Raw genomic sequence first — 22,353 nt, 5'->3', positions numbered from 1 at the left:
TTGCTTCGGACACAGCTCGTCTATCTGTGCTAAAGAATAAGAAACATCTGTAAAACTCGGGCATATCTATTAAAGAAGATTTGACAAAATCGAGATTGTTACTACTTAATCAAGCCATTAAGGCTTTTTCATTTAAAAGTGCGTGGGTGATTAATAGAAATGTTTATGTTAATTCTGAAAATGTCGTTCATATAATTTCGGATGAATCCGATATTAATCGATTAAAAAACTAGTTCTGGTGATATATAAATCTTGTTTACTGATAGTAAAATCTGTAAGTAAAAATGGTTTGTCCTTTTTATATAGATCATGTTTTGATAATTTACTACTAAATGTGGTTTAACATCCAGTTTATTTATAATCTTAATTAATTTTCATTATAAGCTAATCTAGCAATGTGACACATGTGTTTCATATTAGCTAATAAAAAGCATATTTAGAGCCAATATAGTTAAACGTAGGTTTTAAACTATTTTTTGTCACTTATAAAATAAATAACATCATCGTAATTAGTATTTATTGGCAATAAACAATTTCAGAATTGGTCATCTGAATGTTCGCTCTTTATTTTCCAATTTTAATGAATTTAAAAACTTAATTGAAGAGAAAGATTTTGATATTATATTGTTATCGGAGACTTGGTTAAAAGCTATGGATAATACAGCTGTTTTTAATATTCCTAACTATCACTTTATTAGAAAAGATCGTCTAGGTAGGGACAGAGGTGTGGCGGCTTACATTAAAACACAGTATTCCGTGGAAATTCTAAATTTGGATTTTTATATTAATGCGCAACTTGAGTTTTTGGTATTTAAATTAAAAATATTGAATAAAACTTATGGAATATGTGTGTTTTACAAGCCACCTAAGCTTAATTTTAATAGTTTAATTCCTGATTTTGATAACATTTTTTCATATCTTTATCCAGTTGTTGACGACATTTTTTGTTTAGGTGATTTCAATATTAATCTCTTCAATCTTCAAAATCCATTGATACCTCTTTTTGAAAATTATAATTTTGAGCAGTTCATTGATGAACCTACACGCATCTCTGGAACAGTGAGCACGCTGTTAGATCCAATTTTCTTAACCAATAAATCGTTAGTCGTTAAATCTGGAGTATTTGCTGCAGATACTATTTCTGATCATAAACTAACCTATTGTGACCTAAGCTTGCGTAAAGTAACTAAAACACCCAAAATTATAAAACATCGTTCTTTTAAGCACTTTAGACTGGACAACTTTTTACTCGATTTACAACAATTGCCATGGGATGATATAATTTATGAAAATAATATTGAAAAGAAAGTTGAAATTTTTAATAATTTAATTACAAGTTTATTTGATGTTCCTGCACCTTTTAAAGACTCATTAATAACCAAACCTAAATCTCTATGGCTAAGGGAAAACATAATATGATTTTAAAACAAAAAAATCGAACACTGCAAAAATTTAAAAACTCCAAACTTCAATTGGACTGGATAGAGTACAAGCGTTGGAGAAATTTGGCGGTTGCCGCAGTCAGACGAGAAAAGAAGAAGTACATAGACTCTTTTACGGGTAATACAAAGCAGCAGTGGAAAGCTCTAAAAAAACTTAGCATATGTCCCAATAAAAATAATGAAATACCTTCTAGTTTATCCGAACCTAATGACATCAACCAGTTTTTGCGACGTTCTTACAACAAAAATCAAACTGTACTGGAAAAATTAACTTTTATGACAATAATTCTTATGAAGACAATTTAAAATTTTCATTTAAAATGGTGAATGCACATAAAGTTAATAAAGTTCTTAATTCAATACAAAGCAATGTAACCGGTATGGATGAAATTTCACCTCTTACGTTAAAATACTGTAGTCCGTTCATTGATAAATACATGTATGTATGTATACACCGTTCTTAGGCGTCAACGCAATTCGGTAGGGATCTATGGGGGAGTATCACCGAGCCGCAAGCCCTTATCCCTTGCCGTACTGCTCCCTCATAGGCCGATCAGATGCCCGCATATTTCAGTCTAAGCGCCAGATTCATATTTTAGAATTTTATACTGACGCGTTAGCCTTTTTGTTTTTCCGATGGCCTGGGCCACCGGAACTCACATACCTCACGGCGGAGTGAAGTGTGGGTCAGCCGCTAGTCGCACTGAGCTATCCGATCGACTATCCGATAAATACATAACACACATTATAAACTGTTGCATCAATATTAGCTATTTTCCAGACCATGGAAAATTTCTGTAGGTAGGCCACTCCCAAAGTCGTCCAACCCAACAAATTATAATGACATTAGAGTTATAAGTATTCTCCCTGATCTGTCAAAAATATTTGAGAAGGTACTTTATGAACAAATGTACAGTACAGAAGGACTTGTAGAACGTCAATAATCCGGATTAATTGGGACTGGACCCCATCCGGATTATCAAATTATCCGGATTATCGAAATTACCTCAAAACAAGGCCAGTATACACATTAAAGTACAACAAACGTTTTAAAATTTTATGTTTTCTCTTGTATAGTAAAGTGTCTAGAGGTGAAATTAATCGAAACATTTTTTTATGTTTAAACACTGTATTGTAATTAATTTATAATAGCAGCATGCGTACAGTAAAAACATCAGACACTATTTGGGCTTTTAAAAAAATGTGTAAAATGTTTTTGAACTGCGGTAGAGGTTCGTTTTTCGCAGCTAAGTTCTTAATTTATTTTAAAAGGATCAGATATTTTTGTTAGATACAAATCCGGATTATTGACGGTCCGGATTTTTGACGTCCGGATTATCGACGTTCTACTGAATAACTATTTTACTATGAACAACATAATTCCAAACTCACAATGTGGTTTTCGTAAAGGTTTTGGAACATCAGTAGCGCTAACGAATGTTTTGGATGATTTCTTTAGAGCATATCACAATAAAATGTGTTCTGCTTTGGTACTTTTGGATTTTTCTAAAGCGTTTGATACTATTAACCGTGAGTTGCTGGTAGCTAAACTTAAATACTATGGATTTTGCGAAGAATCATTTTTGCTCATTGCATCTTATTTAAGCAACAGATTTCAGTCAATTTTCTCTAATAATAAGTATTCTAATAGAGCAGAAATACTTGCTGGAATTCCTCAGGCTTCGATATTGGGTCCTTTGCTATTTCTTATTTACACGTCTGATATATTGAAATCTATAAAATTTTGCAAACTGCAAGCGTTTGCTGACGATACCCAAACGTATGTATGTTTTGGATTAGAGCACTATAAAGAATTTCAGGAGTGCCTTAATTAGGATCTTCAGACGATTTATCAGCTTTCTTTGGATCATAATTTAAAGCTAAATCCTGACAAATCGTGTGTTATGATTTTTGGTAATCAAAGTAAAACAGAGTTTCTTAAAAAAAATTTAAGTATTTCAATTAATAATCCCAAACTAAACTTTGTAGAGAAAAACAAAAAACTTGGGCGTTATTTTAGATGAACAGCTTAGATTTAAAGAACATGTAAAAAAATTAGTTCAAAAATCGTTTTGTTCTCTGAAAATATTATATACTAATAGACATGTTCTAAACAAACAATTTAAAAAAGTTTATGTGAAGCCCTCGTCTTATCAAATTTTAATTACTGTGATTTTATTTATGGTTTTTGTTTAGACAGTGACAGTAGAAACCGTATAGAGAAAGTCCAGGATGCGCGTGTCAGGTTTGTTTATGGTTTGCGCAAAGGACATCGCACACATCTTATGGAAAATATAATGTCACTCAAATTCAATAAAACTTATACGAATAGATTCGTTTTAAAGTAACGGTCAAATCTTATCATTGCGCCAACTCTTAATTACGTATAATTACGGCGCAAATTGCAATTAAAGTTTATCGAAATCACATTTTTTGAGTCAGTAAAAGTGTCAGTTACCATCACTATTGCTCTGGGTGCTATTCAAAAGAGCTTAAAACCCCCGCTGGGCCTAAGCGGATTAGTGAAACTAATCCGCTGATTTGTGGAGTACCGACAATTTGGGTGTTTTAAAATATTTTTTCTCTCTCTAACTTATGCACGTACCCATTTGATTTCAGATTTATTTATATCAATTTCTGCTCTTATTATTGAAAATATAGAGTTGGCGCAATGATAAGATTTGACCGTTAATTTAAAACGAATTTATTCGTATAAATTTTATTGAATTTGAGTGACATTATATTTTCCATAAGATGTGTGCGATGTCATATATCACATATATCATATATCACATTTATATAAGGATGTTAATTGGCTTAAAATGAATGACCGAAGGACTCTTCATTTTGCTACCTTTTTATTAAACATAATAAATAATCCTACTTCACCAACAACGCTTAAGGAACGCCTTATATTTCGTAACGATATACATAACCTTAACATCAGAAACATGATTAAACTAACATAGCACCGCTATATTTCAGAGATCTTTCTCATATAATGCTGTTAAAATTTTTAATTCTATTCCTAACCATTGACTTCAATTAAATATAAATAACTTTAACCTTCGGATGACCAAGCGGGGGAAATTTGGACCCCAGCGTATGTTTTTCTTTAATAAATTCAAAAGTATTTTCAATTTTTATACCCCGCCCAGGCTGTGGGTGAAAAAACGTGATATAATTCAGGAATTTTTGAAACCTATCAGGTGTTGTAAAGGACCATGCCAGGAATAACTTATACTAAAATGTAACCAAAAATTTTGTGCGGTTTTTTATTTATGACGATTTTCATTTGTTAAATTTACAATTTTTAAAGATTTTTAATTTTGCAGATTAGGATATTCAGTTTAGAGAAACCCTTTTAAATACAAAATTGTAGTAAATTAAAAAAACCTACAATTTAAGCTATGGCAAGTTTAATTTCGTTAAAACGTTATTGCAAAACAGCCTGCGAAAGGTCCAAAATGGCCGTTTTTTGCAATTGCCTTATTTATTGTAAAAATAACTTTTATGTATTTTTTAAAGCTTTAAAATGAAGATCTTTCAATACTAAACATAAAAAAAATGTAGTGCCCGATTGGTGAACTTGTTGTTTAGATATTATCATTTGTTTATCCCAAGAGGTCAAATGTCCAAGGCTATAACTTTAAAAAAAATCGTACAGAATTAATCAAAAGATCCACTCTCCTTCTAAAGACTTATGTTTTCATATTCTGATGTAAAGAAATGCGTATAACATTTTTCAACCTATTATTTCGGGTTTGAAAATAAGGGGGCAAATTTCGTTATAAACATTTAGAACTGAAGCCGCCCCTGTACATCCTATGAGTTTTTAACTTACAGGTTATTGTTGCTGAAGACAAAATAAAGATTCAAAACTAAATAAAAATTTTCTACGACCAACTGAAGCCGAAATAATTGTTTTTGTTTTCTTAAATCGTAGTGACTATTTATAACAATTAAGAAATTATTTCACAGTCACTGACTAAAGAAAGACTTATATTATCTTAAAATAAGAATTATTTTAACCGAAAATTACATTTAATTATTAAAAATGATTTTTAAAATGTAATGGAGATTTATTTTTCGTTACGACTAAGATTTATTGTGTCGGTTGCCCTTAGCAACGGCTAGCAACTTATAATACATTGTATCTCGGATTTAGCTTTAAATTTTAAAGCACCGCTTGGATTGACATGAAATTTGGCAAACACATAGATAACATGTTAAAGAATAAAAATGATAGTGGGCCTCTGTGTGCTTTTGTTCTGGGGGTGAGTTTCACCCCTTATGAGGGGTGAAAAAATATTTGTTCAAACTAAGTTCGGAAATGGATAAAACGTCTAATTCTAAGCACTTTTCATTCTATAGCATTTTTTCACCAAGTTAATATCTTTAGAGTTATTTTCGAGTAAATACCTTAATTTTTCAACAAAAAAAAACACGTTTTTAGGCGGTTTTGGACAAATAACTCAAAAAATAGGTAAGTGTTTTATTGAAAAAATGGGTTTTAACAAAAATATAGAGAATTAAAAATTGAAAAAAATGATGTATGCATGAAATCTCTAGACCCAGTATAAACAAAGTTCTAGCTAATGAAACATAGGTTCATATCCGTCAAATTTCAAAGTGAATTATTTCAACGTGAAATAATCAAAAAATCATGCACTTTTTGTAGAAAAATCATTTTTTAAAGTATTTAAAAATATATATATATCTGTTTTTAAAAAAAATTTATAGCATCAAAAGTAAGCAAGTTACTCTGAAAATAAAGTTGATCTCTTTTTTTTGGTCAAAAACTCGAAAGTCAACCCCCAATTAGTATCTTAAATCAAATTAATCATTACCGCTTCACAAGTTACTTTGCTCATGTATTATTTATATGATCTGTAAGTATCATCGGTTCAAAGGGCTTATTTAAAAAAAAATGGTTTTAAAGTAAATCTGTTTTAATTTTTAATTAAAAAAAAAATTTTTTTTTTCTAAATAACTTTATTAATGTGACCAAAAATCACAAAGAGTAAAAAAATTTAGTTTTTGCTGTTATGAATATATTGGATTTTTTGCTTTTTTTTTGGAAGGCAAAAATTTGTTAAGATATGGCCGTTCTAAATTTGCATACACTCGTGATTATTGACTAGTTCATGTGCTTTTAACTACTGCCCCTTCAAAAATAAGCACTTTGAACCGATGAAACTTACAGACATAAACGACACATCCACGAGTAAAACAACATTGAAGTAAAATTGATTAATTTCGTTTTTGATGCTAATTAGGGGGTGACTTTCCCGAGTTTTTTGACCAAAAAAAAGAGATCAACTTTATTTTTAGCGTAACTTGCTTACTTTTGATGCTATAAACTTTTTTTTTAAAACAGATATACATATTTTTTTAAACACTTTAAAAAAGTTGTAATGATTTTTCTCAAAAAGTGCATGATTTTTCGGTTATTTCACGTTGAAATAATTCACTTTGAAATTTGACGGATATGAACGTCTTTTTCATTAGCTAGAACTTTGTTTCTACTGGGTCTAGAGATTTCACGTGTACACAATTTTTTTCAATTTTTAATTTGCTATATTTTTGTTAAAACTCTTTTTTTCAATAAAATACTTACTTTTTGAGTTATTTGTCAAAAACCGCCTAAAAACGTGTCTTTTTTGTTGTTGAAAAATTAAGGTATTTACTCGAAAATAACTCGAAAGGTATTAACTTGGTGTATTGGTATAGAACAAAAGGTGCTTATAATTAGACGTTTTATGCATTTCCGAACTTATTTTGAACATACATTTTTTCACCCCTTATAAGGGGTGAGACTCACCCCTAGGACAAAAGCACACAGACGCCCAATATCATTTTTATTCTTTAACATATTATCTATGTGTTTGCCAATTTTCATGTCAATCCAAGCGGTGCTTTAAAATTTAAAGCGGAAACCGTGATTCAATGTATTATAAGTTGCTAGCCGTTGCTAAGGGCAACCGACAAAATAAATCACAGTCGAAACGAAAAATAAATCTCCACTACACTTTAAAAATCATTTTTAATAATTAAATGTAACTTTCGGTCAAAATAATTTTTATTTTAAGATAATATCAGTCTTTCTTTAGTCAATGACTGTGAAATAATTTCCTTATTGTTATAAATAAAGACATTACGATTTAAGAAAACAAAAACAATTATCTAGGCTTCAGTTGGTCGTAGAATATTTTTATTTGATTCTGAATCTTTATTTTGGCTTCAGCAACAATAATCTGCAAGTTAGAAACTCATAGGATGTACAGGGGCGGCTTCAGTTCTAAATGTTTATAACGAAATTTGCCCCCTTATTTTAAACCCGAAATAAGAGGTTGAAAAATGTTATACGCATTTATTTAAATCAGAATATGAAAATATAAGTCTTTAGAAGGAGAGTGGATCTTAGATTAACTCTGTACGATATTTTTCAAAAAGTTATAGCCTTGGACATTTGACCTCTTGGGAAAAACAAATTATACTATCTAAGCAACAAGTTCACAAATCGGGCACTACAAATTTTTTTATGTTTAGTATTAAAAGATATTCATTTTAAAGCCTTAAAAAATACATCAAAGTTATTTTTACAATAAATAACGCAATTGCAAAAAACGGCCATTTTGGACCTTTCGCAGGCTGTTTTGCAATAACGTATTAACGAAATTAAACTAGCAATAGCTCAAATTGTAGGTTTTTTAATTTACTACAATTTTCTATTTAAAACTTTTTCTCTAAAATGAATATCCTAAGCTGCAGAATTAAAAATCTTTAAAAATTGCAAATTTAACAAATGAAAATCGTCATAAATAAAAAAACGCACACAATTTTTGGTTACATTTTAGTATAAGTTATTCCTGGCCTCGTTCTTTACAACATCTGATAGGTTTCAAAAATTCCTGAATTATATCCTGAAATCGACCTATTTTTCACCCACAGCTTGGACTATTAACTCATTATTTTTTTATTTGACTTTAATATCATTCTAGACATCCTCATATTTTGAAATAAAAAAAAAATTCCCTATATTTTACGAATAAAAAATATATTCTGAAGTTGATGTTTAGTAAAATACCGTCTATTATGTGTAATTCCAAGTAGTTTTACGCTATAGACGTCGACTTTGCAAAGTAACAAGACACTTACTCAACATACACACTACACATGACACTAATACTCATGTTGTGACTGGCTGAATGACATTAAGTCCATGCCATAAAAAAACTTCATTTTCTTGTTAATTGTCATTTTTCACCTGGGGTCATTTCCCCCCTTGGTCACCCGTGTAACAAAAAAAGGTTGGTCATCGGAAGGTTAAAGTAAAATATAAAAAATACCAACCTGTTAAATTTGTCATATTAAATAAACAGTTCTTAAATCTTAAAAAATCAACTAAATTATCAAATTTTAATTCATTAGTTAATTTGTAGACCAAATAAAATATTTATTCAATGTTATTAATAATTGTCAACCCGTAATTTTCTTTTAACAGTATAAATTAACATAAAAGCCTTTGTGTAGCATATCTTTTAAGTGACAGAAAAATAGAAAAGTATTGGAGTTCTGGTTTGGTTCAGTTGAGTAGCCTTGAGCTAGACTTGCGCCAAACCAGGACATGATAGGGAACATTTTTTTTATTGTAACTGATTGTAATTTTTTTTCCTTAAATAAGTCCTTTATTATTACATTATTATATTATCAGTGAATGCCAAAGCATTTGTGTTTTCGTTGATAAGTCCTGTCCTGCGATTTTTAGCTTCTTTGATGACAGTTTTAAGAAGGATACTGAACAACAGTGAGTCTCCTTGTCGCATTCCTCCACTGACCTTAAATTTATCTGTTTCTTTTCCATTTATTTTAACCCTATTGTCTGTTTCTCCGAGTGTCACTTTTATCATTTTTATTAATTTTTCACTAATTCCAATTACACATAGTGTCTTGTATAATTTCTTTTCGTTTTACTCTGTCCGAAAGCTTGGTTAAAGTCGATGAATAGGGCCACTGTAGATTTCCCGTATATTTGACAGGAATTTATAAGACTGTAAGTGTCAGTAACTGGGGAGCTGAACCAAACATATCAATATTACTATACAGAATTTTGATAAGATCGATCTTAGATTATGGATCTATTTTTTATGGCTCAGCATCAAACTCTGTACTCCAAAAAAATCGAGAAGGTCAAAAATAAAGCACTTAGGTTATGCACTGGTTATCTTCGTAGCACACCTATTATGTATATTGGTAATGGAATGTGAGCTTAATGAACATCCACTCTCATTACGCAGGGAATACCTAAGTGAGAAATTTATAGTTAAAGTGGCGGTTAACGATAAACTGCTATTAAATAAAATTGTTCATCTAACCACCTCATATCTAACTCATTATTTCTGGAAAAAAAAAAGAAACTGCTTTTAGTTGTGGAAAGCTTTCTCAACGTTTCCAATTCCATTGGCGACATACACCAAATAGAACAAAGCTCGTCTCGAAAATTAAATTATGAAGATTATTTATCTCCAGTTAACTGTCATTTAAGTAATATTCGTGCGACAGACTTCCTTACTAAAATAGACCACCTTCAGTGTGTACAAAACAACTGGGGGAGTTATCAGAAATTATATACGGATGGTTCAAAAATGGAAGGAAAAGTTTGATATGCTATATATTACCCACAAAAAAGTATAAAAATAAACAAAAGATTACCTGATAAAATGACAATTTTCACAGCTGAACTCATTGCAATCAAAGAAGCATATAAAATATGTATTAATCAAAAAGAACTCAATTATGTTATATTTACAGACTGCCAAAGCATTGTAAAGAAACTGAAATATAATGTACATAATTTTGTACAAAATTATATCATCAGTGACATCATAGCAATGAACAGTGAAGCTTTGAAATCGGGGAAAATATAATATTGTGCTGGATAAAAGCACACATTGGTATAAAAAACAACGAAAGAGTAGATAATCTGGCTAAAAAAGCAACAATAAAGGAATCCGCTCTGCAAACCTATCAACTTTCTATGGGAGACATAATTTCTATTATCAGGTCTATCAAACGGACGAAATGACAGGAACAATACAACAATTCAGACAAAGGAAAGTATTACAAAAAAATCCAGCCTACACTTCCCATCAAGACATGGTTTAATCACGTTTCCAACAGAGGCTTTATCAAAACTATTTGTCGAATAAGAAGCAATCACTGTCTGACTCCAGTCAACAAAAGAGAAATAGGACTTGTAGATAATGATGAATGTTTATGTGGAGAGCTAGCTGATCTACAACATATTCTGTTAGAATGTCCTTTACATTTTATTGAGATATAAAATTTCTATACCAATCTAGTTCAAGTTAACGTACAATTTCCTTTTAATCTTATATACCTTTTAAAATCAAACAATCTAGATGTTTAAAAAATTTTATACAACCATGTTAATTGTTTAAAATTAAAGCTCTGAAAAAATAAATATAAAAATATAATAAAATAAAATAACAAGAATGTGTGTGTACTTTGTACGCACGTAAGAAGTTATACTTCTATTATATGATTATATGATTATAAACGAAATTAATATACTTTTTATTTATATTTTATTTAAATATTAAACTAATTTATACTTACTACTTCTCAAACTTTTTTATTAAAACAGTGCCAAAAATTAAAATAATAAAAGAATAAAACACACACAAACACATTAAAAATGCCACAAATGATTTCTGAACATTAATTGTCGGAAACATTTTTAACTAAATACGTATTTTCTGAAAATAAAATTATATAATAAATATACTTACAATCATAAAATGTATAAAAAAAATAAAAAAATAAAAGTTTCTATTGGGATTCGAACCAACTTACCACGCGGCTGGTATTTGCGTTGTATTGGGGTTCACTCGCATTAAAACTTCGCCACAGAGACAGTTTGTCACGATGTGCGAAGATCGACTAACTACACGGATTAAACTTTTGACATTTTTAACTTATGTAAATCAAATTATTTTGATTTTGAATTGAAATGATTTAGAATTGAAAAAATACAACAACACATAGAGTAAGAAAACAATATATTAGGTGAATATTGATAGAAATTTTGATGGTAATCAAATTATGTAAATAAAAGTATTACATACTACTTATGTATTTTGGTAGGTTCAAATAGGTAGGTATCGGAGCCCGTATAACGACTAATAAATTTCGCAATCACTTGCATCGTGCAAAGTGGCTATGTTCAAATATCATAACAAAATTTTATCAACTATTTATAAAACACTTACCAGTTACCAGTGTAAGATTCTTTAGCTTTGAATAAGCGAGATCTGCGGCACTCATACTAGTCACAGTTTGATGGGCTTTCACATTGGCATGCAACAATCATCTCTTCTATGTAAATAAGTCCAAAAATATAATATGAAAACTATTTAAAAAGGCAGTATAACCATTAACTAACTTTTTGTTTGTTGTGTTACTCTTCGCCGATGTTACCGGTTTTTATTGAAGGTATGCGAAGGTAAATAACTAGTTTTATTTTCTACCAAACAAAAAAATAATAATAAGAAATCAAAAAAATCGGAGAATTCACAAACTATTTATTCTTATTAACCAAAACTAAAAAAATTCATATTAATCTTAATTGAAAATATAAAAAAAAACCAAAAGGAAAAGGTAAAAAGCTCAACTAAAGTTTATATTTGCCTCTAAGAATATTCTTTTCAGCGTACACCCATATTATAATTCTTAAAACTATGTAATATTATATTTAGGTACTATTTACAAGAAAAAAAATACAAAACCGAGATATTTGTCAGACTGCTGTATGGTGTGGTGGCTTAGACAGGCAAAACAACGTTCTTTTAAGAGAAGTATTGGTTTGATCCTACCTTATGTTTTTTTCGTCGATGTTATACACGTGGATGATGTCGTACTGCATTTATATACTTGGATACTTCACAGATATACAGGTTATATAAATATCGACCCTGGACAAGGGTGTTTCAAAAAACTCACAACATCAAAATGAATTGGAGAGAAAGAAAAATTGTTGGCCTTAAAGATAGCGTATGGCCAAAAAGAAAGGTCTTGAGGACCTAAATATCCAGATATTTTAAATCCTTGCTGAGCAAGACAATCTTCAACTTCATCAAATTGAATATTTCTTAATTAGTTATCTGGATTACTTCTGATTAAATATCCTCAAGGAGTTTCATAGGACAACACTAACTTGTCCTCATGAAGTGTAAATCAAAAGTGAGCAAGATATGACACTAGACAGGTAAAGACAAAGAGATGACACTTACTAGACAGGTAGCAATGTATACCTAAAGCCTACTTCATGCCTGATTTCTATATGATTTCGGACTTAAAAATGGCTTGATAGCAGCTAATATTCAAGACAATATAAAAGCTTGATTTTTATAATTATTTAGGCCAGTACTTGTGACAATAAACCAAAAATTATGACAATCTTATTTATAAGAATCGTTTCTAGTTGCTTAGCGACTTTTAACCCGTAACAACCCCACCCTTACTTGCAAAAAGTTTCAAAGAAACTTTTAAGTCCTAACGGTACAAAACAAAATAAAAATAAAACAAAAATAAAAAAAAAAACAAAACCAAAAAAAATAAAACAAAAACTTGTAAAGATAACATAAAATCTTACAATAAAATTTTCAACACATTGTAACTCTATACTTCCACATCAGGAGGTTTAGACTTAATGTCCTTAACCTCACTGTCCTGAGTAACCGGTTTCAAATCTTTTGCATTCCAGGTTCCTGCATGAGAGCCATTTTCATCAACAAGTTCATAACTCCATGGGGAGACCACTTTATTAATACTAAATGGTCCTACAAACTTTTGGGCCAATTTTGTGCTGAAATATCTTGTAGCATCAGACTGAACGAAATTTCTTCTCCAAACCATGTCCCCCACTTTATATGTTTCTGTCCTTCTTCGCAGATTATATGGAACTTTACTTTTCTCATACGCTGACTTAAGTTTCCTCCGAACATCAGAAAACAGTTTATCCAGAGATTCCTTCCTTGTTCCGATATTATACTGACCTTGTTCAGACTCATGTCTATTTTTATTGGCATTCACATTGATTTCCCTACCAAAATTAATAAGGTTCGGTGACACTCCAGTGACTTCATGAACCGAACATCGCAAGGCACATGTAATCTTCGGCAAAAGAAGATCCCAGTGTCTTTGATTTTGAGAGACATAGGCCGTCAACATAGTTTTTATTACTCTATGAACTCTTTCCACGGGATTAGCTTGTGGATGGTATAGTGCTGTAAACTTTAATTCAATACCATAGTTTGAGACAAGTTGTTGGAATATATGGCCACGAAATTGTGCTCCATTATCTAACAAAATTCTCTCTGGTACACCATAGACTAGAAACACCTCATTTTCTAGTAACTTAACTATGTTGGCTGATGTCGCTGCTCTAATCGGGAAAGCTAAAATAAATTTGGAAAAGCAATCTAACACGGTGAAAATATACGAAAATCCTGAAGTGGTCCTAGGTAAAGGTCCAACTAGGTCTATACTGATGAGACTCCATGGATGACTTGCAGTCGGCTGCTGAGATAACAATTGACCTCTAGGACGTTGCTGTTCTGGTTTTATCCGTTGACATGTTGTACAGTTCTTAATATAGCGTCCTATATCTGATCGCATCTTTGGCCAATAATATTTTTGACTAAGTCTTCCAAATGTTTTTGAAACGCCAAGGTGTCCATAAGTTGGAGGATCATGATGATCTCTTATAAGGTTTAGTCTTTGTTCCCTTGGAACTACCGTTACCCACTCTGATGAAGCTAGTTCAGGGTATCGCGATTTTATATTCTTCAAAAGTTTTCCTCCCTCTACCCTCCAAAGTGGATAGTTTCTAGGATATTTGTTGACCTTGGAAATCAGACCCAAGTACCATCGGTCTAAACTGACCTGTGTAGAAGTAGAACAGTCTACATCCAAAGCATTTACGCAAGGAACTGCACGTGATAGTGCGTCAGGCACTAGATGATCTTTTCCTTTCCGGTGTATAACTTCAAAGTCATATGCCTGCAAACGCAGAGCCCAACGAGCAATTCTGCCTATGGGGTCTTTAATGGAAAACAACCACTTTAAACTAAAATGGTCTGTAATAACTACAAATTTAGTAGCTTCTAAGTATGGCCTTAGTTTCTCTACAGCAAATAGAACGGTGAGACATTCTTTTTCTGTAGTAGAATACTTCCTCTCGGTTTTTGTCAGTGATCGACTCAAGTAAGCTATGACGTGTTCTTCATCTCCATGTTTTTGAGAAAGAACAGCCCCCAATCCATAGTCACTTGCATCTGTCTCTACTATAAATGGTAAAGAAAAATCTGGACACGCCAAAATGGGTGCCGAAACTAAATATTCTTTAACCTTATTCAGGGCGTCCTCGCATGTCTTATTCCAAACGAATTGTACATTTTTTCGAGTAAGTTGAGTAAGCGGTGAGACAACAGTACTAAATGATGGAATAAATCTCCTATACCATGATGCCATACCTACAATCCGACGAACATCCTGAACAGTTCTCGGTGTCGGTATTCCCAGTATTGCTTCTACCTTTTCTGGATCGACAAGTAATCCAGATTTATTTACTACGTAGCCTAAATACTTCAATTCTGAACGACATATTAAACACTTCTCCCTATTAAGAGTAACACCAGCGTCGGTTAAACGCTGAAATACTGTCTCTAAAACTTTTAAATGCTGCTCAAACGTTGATGTACAAATAATTATATCATCAAGATATACAAAAACATAACTGTCTAATTCGGGACCTAAAATATTGTCAATTGCACGCTGCCATGTAGCAGGAGCTGAATGTAGCCCAAAAGGCATACGACGAAACTGAAATAAACCTCTATTAGGCACTGTGAAAGCAGTTAAAGGTCTAGATTCCATAGCTACATTTATTTGCCAATATGCTGATTTGACATCCAAGGTAGTTAAATATCGTGCATCTCGAAGTTTATCTAGAATAGATGACACATAAGGAATTGGATATGCATCCGGAACGCTTACCGCATTTAACTTTCTATAGTTAACACAAAATCTCCATTTGTCATTCTTTTGTACCATGACTATGGGCGACGACCACGGTGAGGTTGAAGGTTCTACTATGCCTTTTTCTAACATTTGGTCCAGTTCGGTATTAACTACCTTTTGTAGAGCTGGTGACAATGGGTAGTACCTTTGTTTAATGAGTGGTGAATTGGTATGTATCACATGCTCCACGCCCTTTATACATCCTGTCTCTTGAGATGTCATTCCTAAAAACGCTTTATCTACAATCTTTTGTAATTGATCACATTGTTCTTTATTTAATGAATCAAAGTCCTGGATTCCAGAAATTAATACACTATTTAACTCTTCTTCACGGTTAAAAAACCATTCTCCCTTAAAAAGGTCTGGGACTATCCCCATAGCTGACCAAAAGTCAATACCTAAAATAAGCGAAGAAACAAGGGATGGGATAACTAGAATATTCAAAACACGAACCCGATCTCTTAACCGTACTGGTACAGTAATAGATTCTATACTTTCACATGAATCACCTGAAGCAACTATACATGATTTCTTGTTATCTTCATTTAATGGGCAAATGTCTTTAAACACATCCCAACCAGATTTTCCAAGAATGGTTCGTGATGCTCCACTATCCAATAATCCAAGTATATCTTTTCCAAGAATTGAGACACTCAAGTATGGTCGTTGATCACCTTCAGCATGGGCTAAAATGTATTCAAGGACCGCTGTATTATCAGTTGTCGGAGTTGATTTACATTCCACTCCACTCGTCCGACTTACCGAGGGAGAGAAGCTGCGTTTTTTGAACATCTGGGACAGTTTTTCGTTGTCACATTGTTGCATCCACATTTATAACAGAAGAACTTCTTAGGCTGGTTACAATTTTTAAACTTGTGTCCCTCAGATCCACAATTAAAGCATGTACCCTTATTCAAATGTTCAGATTTATCGCTATTTGCAACTTCTTCTGTAAACACAGGTGTTGTAACCGGACTCGTAAAAATAGGAGTTGACGGCTTTCTATAAGCTAATTCAGGTTCTACCAAAAGTCTGGTGCTTGAAGGAGGAGGGCAAAATTGTCGAATCCTTGTTTCCATTGCTTCCATAGCCTTGGCTAATGAACAAAGATCACTGATGTTGCTAATTTTTGTTAAAGCCAAGCCCTGCTGAATATAAGGAAGCAAATTCCTACGAATGATATTAAGTCTTTCTTCTTCGTTAGGGGGGATCAATAGTTTCTTGACTAGATTTTCCATGACTGAAATATAGTTTATAACTCGTTCCTGTGAGCCCTGTGTTCTTCTTCGGATTTCCTCCCATAAGGAATTCTCATAGTCATGGGGCTGGAAAGCAGACCTAAGTTCCTGGACCAGATTATCCCACGATGTAAAATTTCCCATTCTGTACCAGAGTAAGGCGTCTTTGGTAAAAAGTTCTGGAGCCGAACGAAGTAGTCTCTCTTTAGATACTCCTCTTGAAACTCTGAGTTCCTCCACTCTTTCTAGAAAACTAGTAACGCTCGAGATTCCATCATATTGTAATCTCCATCTACTTATATCAACGTTCTGAACATCATGCTTTAAGAAATCTAGCGAATCCATTATTTTACTGTTGAAGTTAGATGAAGGTGTTTCCAGATTAAAATGTCGAGCTAAAGTATTATCAATCTCCCTTGTAGGTACTGTTGCACTACTTCCATTATTAAAATTGTGCCTTGATAATCTTGTATCAGTTTGTGGTTCCGTATGCCTATTGTGATTTTCAGAAGAATTCATTTCTCTACTTGAATTAAGTGGTCTATTTATAGCACTGGACATATACTCTTGATTCCCATCTGATATTCTGCTTGAAACCCTCAGAGAACTAGAACATCTTTGAGAATGTACTTGTGTTGTATCGTGCTATCATGTTGATTTTCTTCAAAAACCTGCCTTAAGAATGAAACTCTATTGCCTGCAGTTGGTGAACTGTTAGTAGCTCCAAACAGCGCAGCTTCAATAGGATGCTCTTCAGCTAATGATTCTGAGTTTACCAAACCACATTCATGAGACCCGGAATGAACAATTTCAGGCAATAATGGAACTGAAGTATCCAAAAGTGAGATGTGCTCTACTTGATTATCTTTCCCAAAGCTCTCATAAATCCTGTTGACTTCTAATAGTAACCGTTTGTGCCAATCTAATAGTTGATTCCTTTGAGCTTCCTGCTTTTCGTTGCATTGAAGTCTGTTAAGTCTAAGTTTAACATGTGTTAGACGAGAACTAATTCTTTTAAATTCATTAGTTCTGTTCTGTTCATTAAAATGTTCTATACCTTCTTCCAGATCGCTAAGTTTCCCTGAGCACAACGAAAACTCAAAAGATGGGTCTATATTAACCACCTTAGGAGAATCTCTTTGTCCCTCTTTTTCTGCTTTAAGAGCTTCTCTCAACGTAGCCCTTTTCGTGTGTACATTTGCATCAATTGGTAAACTTCTTATTGATAACTCATAACTGAGTTCATCACCCAAAAGTCTATTAACCTCCATATTAAGTAAACCGAAAAAGAATAAAGTAAAACCCTATCTCGGTTAGAGATAAAAAATATGATAAAATAAGAGATGAAGTACAAAGTAAAGACAAAAAAAAATCTCAACAATATATTATAGTATCCTATTCTTAAATATTTTTGCGTGAAATGGCAACACGCAACCCTTACCCAATGTTACAAAAAACAAAAAAAATAACTTCAACTACTACTTTAAGTTATGCGAGCTTACAAAAACAAAAAAAAAATAACTTCAACTACTACTTTAAGTTATGCGAGCTAGTAGTAAGTCAATACACAACTATTGGGTTAAATCCGAACACTAAAACCGATAAAATACTATGCAATATATATTTTATGAGGTGCAATCATTTTGAGCCACCCTGTATATTGGAAATAAAGGAATAAAATTAACTATTTATTTGCAAGAAATCAAGAAAGTGTCCACAAAGCACAAAACTCAAAAATATTATGACTAATAATATTTATGTACAGCAGTGTATATCAAAATATCTGTGTAATATGTGAAATATGTACCTAACAATAATTACTATTATGCCACTATGCCATATCAAAAATCAGAAATTTTATGCCTAATAATAGTTATGTACAGCAGTGTATATCTTTATATCTGTTAAATAATAATATCTAATAATACTCAATGCTTTATAAAATAAATAATAACAAAAAATTTTACGTTGGAGCGTCAAATGTTACTCTTCGCCGATGTTACCGGTTTTTATTGAAGGTATGCGAAGGTAAATAACTAGTTTTATTTTCTACCAAACAAAAAAATAATAATAAGAAATCAAAAAAATAGGAGAATTCACAAACTATTTATTCTTATTAACCAAAACTAAAAAAATTCATATTAATCTTAATTGAAAATATAAAAAAAACCAAAAGGAAAAGGAAAAAGCTCAACTAAAGTTTATATTTGCCTCTAAGAATATTCTTTTCAGCGTACACCCATATTATAATTCTTAAAACTATGTAATATTATATTTAGGTACTATTTACAAGAAAAAAATACAAAACCGAGATATTTGTCAGACTGCTGTATGGTGTGGTGGCTTAGACAGGCAAAACAACGTTCTTTTAAGAGAAGTATTGGTTTGATCCTACCTTATGTTTTTTTCGTCGATGTTATACACGTGGATGATGTCGTACTGCATTTATATACTTGGATACTTCACAGATATACAGGTTATATAAATATCGACCCTGGACAAGGGTGTTTCAAAAAACTCACAACATCAAAATGAATTGGAGAGAAAGAAAAATTGTTGGCCTTAAAGATAGCGTATGGCCAAAAAGAAAGGTCTTGAGGACCTAAATATCCAGATATTTTAAATCCTTGCTGAGCAAGACAATCTTCAACTTCATCAAATTGAATATTTCTTAATTAGTTATCTGGATTACTTCTGATTAAATATCCTCAAGGAGTTTCATAGGACAACACTAACTTGTCCTCATGAAGTGTAAATCAAAAGTGAGCAAGATATGACACTAGACAGGTAAAGACAAAGAGATGACACTTACTAGACAGGTAGCAATATATACCTAAAGCCTACTTCATGCCTGATTTCTATATGATTTCGGACTTAAAAATGGCTTGATAGCAGCTAATATTCAAGACAATATAAAAGCTTGATTTTTATAATTATTTAGGCCAGTACTTGTGACAATAAACCAAAAATTATGACAATCTTATTTATAAGAATCGTTTCTAGTTGCTTAGCGACTTTTAACCCGTAACAGTTGTTTCTCTTCCTACAAATTTTAAAACGCAACAACCATACATTATAACCAAACCACAGTCCCACAGCTGTGCCACAGCTGCCATATTGGATAATTTTTGTCATGTCATTTGAACATCCAATCAGAACAAAGTTATAATGCGCATGCGCCCGGTCGCTAGGTTTTACCATATAAAAATTCACCGTCATTACGCCCGTAAAGAAGTATAACTTCAAAAAGTTACTAAGAAGATCTAAACCTCCGAGGTGTTGAATCGGGTTTAGGTCTTAGCGTAGTAAAAAAATATACAAAAAAATACATAAAAAACAAAAAAAGAACTAAATAAAAAATATAATAAAAACATAATAAAAAAAACAGAGTAAAAACTTAGTAGTAGTAATAGTTTTAAATTTAGATACTAAGCATATATTTTGTAAAATAGAGAACTGAAAACACATTGACTGGCCAGTTGGTTGCTTAAACCAGGGTTGGCAAAAACCAGGGTTTTTTCGAACAAACCAAAAAACAGGTTTTTTGGTTTAAACCAGGTTTTTTTGATACAAAGTATTATAAGTCTAAAAACTTTAAAAATGAATAAATTATTTTATAAAATTAACTAATAAACAATGAAAAAAAAATTAATAAGACAACTTTTGCTTTTATTTACACACACAAAAAATTAATATAACAAAAAAAAAACATCATCAAACGTTATAATATTCAAAATAACTAAGTTCGAAAGTAAAAAATAGAAATTATTTATCTTAATTTTCTTCCTTTGCGGCAGCTGTAGTAAAAACTTCAAATAAAAACACCAGTTTGGAGGCTCAGTAAAAAAAATAAAAAAAAAACAGATTTAAACCAACTGTTTTTTAAGAAAAAACCAGTTGGTTTAAACCTTGGTTTAAACCAAGGTTTTAAACATGTTGGTTTAAACCTGCCAACCCTGGCTTAAACCAGTGCCAATAAAACAAAAACACACACACACACAATTTACAGGACAAGATGCATATGAAATGATAATGACCCCTAGACATCCTTATAAAAAGAAAAAACTGTCATCAAACATCAACACGTTCATCAAAATCAACTCCGGCTGATGATGCTTTCATTGAATGGCCCAAACAAAAAACCAAAGAAAGTCCAAACGAAGGTAAAGAGAATGCCGAAAAAAAATCCGGATCTCACTTTTATACGTAGTTTGTTGCCGGACAGGTTGAGAGAAACTAAGTAGAAGATTTCGCCAGAAAATTATCGGATTAATAGATGGAGGTACCTGAACATGCAGACGTTAATAGACCGGCATGTTGTTTAGGATATAACGCTACAACCTGTACGAACGGTTTGCGAAGCAAAACCTCAATTAATTCGTTAAAGTGTCTCCCTTGGAAGATAAATAAAGGTATGCAGGCGCGGATCTAGAAGTTCATAATGGGGGGGGGGGCAGACTATCCAGATTTAGCCATATGACTTACACTTACTCTATATAAGGATAAAATTCACTCTTCCTAGATACCTACGGTATCAAAAGGATGGAGCTCTGGTGAGACTCTGGGACTCTAGTGGGACTCCGTGTTACAAATGAAACACGGAAATAATCCGTGGGGTCATGGGTAGGTGTCCAATACAAGAGAGGGGTGCATGGACCCGTTCTAATATAGGTTGGTATACGTATTGTCACCCTGGGAGCGTTGACCCCCCCTGTATCCGCCACTGAAGGTATGGTAGTTGCAGAGGATTATCAAAATATTAATAAGAATAACAGTGTATCACAACCTAAACTTATTATTATATAGTATTCGCGGTGTGCAAGTACTTGGAAAGGGAAACGAGAAACGACCGTGCGCGAGTCGCGGAGAAATATTGCATCTATCTTAAATAATTCATATTGTCAATTGAAATTGTCAAATTGACGTATATTTCATACCTTTTGTCATTGACGCAGAAAAATTATATATTGCTCCACAATATTGATATGATATGCAATTATTATATAAAGGTAAATTTAATTAATTGTATTTTGCTTGCAGTACTGCATTTTAATAACTGATTTTATTTACTACATACAATTGTTTACGTTTTGATAGCATAACCTGAATCTTATTTTTTCTTCTTATTATTTTTTTGGACTATGGCCTTGACAATTATCCAGTAACCAGGACTAATATAATTGGCCAATATAATTAAAAGTGCGAATAAAAGTACAGAGCGTAGAAATAGAGGTCGCTTTGCCGAACTTGCACGGTCCCAATACAGTATGCTTACCTTAAAGCGATTAATAAACATCCTTCTGATTAAATTGACTTTGGATAATGAGTGTCTTTTTTCTCCATATTCAGACCTACAAATTTCCACTACAATATTCCTTAAATTTCTCAGGATAAAGGTTCAACAGTTCTTGAAACAGTTGCTGGAATATGGAACCTGTTAAATTCAAGTAGTGGGTGAATCCAATATCGAAGCATTTTCTCTTTGTTTTTCTGACGTCTTCTTAGAAATTGCCAAGCTACAATTACATCTTTACTTGACTTTCAAATACTAAAGTTATAGATATGGT

General features: G+C 32.1%; 1 protein-coding gene across 2 annotated transcripts in view; it reads right to left on the bottom strand.

Annotated features, from left to right (window-relative positions):
- LOC126886505 (zinc finger protein 235-like) overlaps nt 1–22,353 on the bottom strand; it is a 50,672-nt gene that overhangs the window by 8,968 nt on the left and 19,351 nt on the right. Inside the window, exon 5 of one of the 2 annotated variants that reach the window (XM_050653468.1) lies at nt 22,062–22,314. The gene's annotated coding sequence lies outside the window, so the exon portion shown is untranslated. The remainder of the gene's footprint in view (nt 1–22,061; nt 22,315–22,353) is intronic. The other variant, XM_050653467.1, reaches the window with a different exon arrangement.

This window comes from Diabrotica virgifera, chromosome 6 (genome assembly GCF_917563875.1).
Source record: "Diabrotica virgifera virgifera chromosome 6, PGI_DIABVI_V3a".
Taxonomy (NCBI): domain Eukaryota; kingdom Metazoa; phylum Arthropoda; class Insecta; order Coleoptera; family Chrysomelidae; genus Diabrotica; species Diabrotica virgifera.
This window is presented reverse-complemented; position numbering and strand designations above follow the sequence as displayed.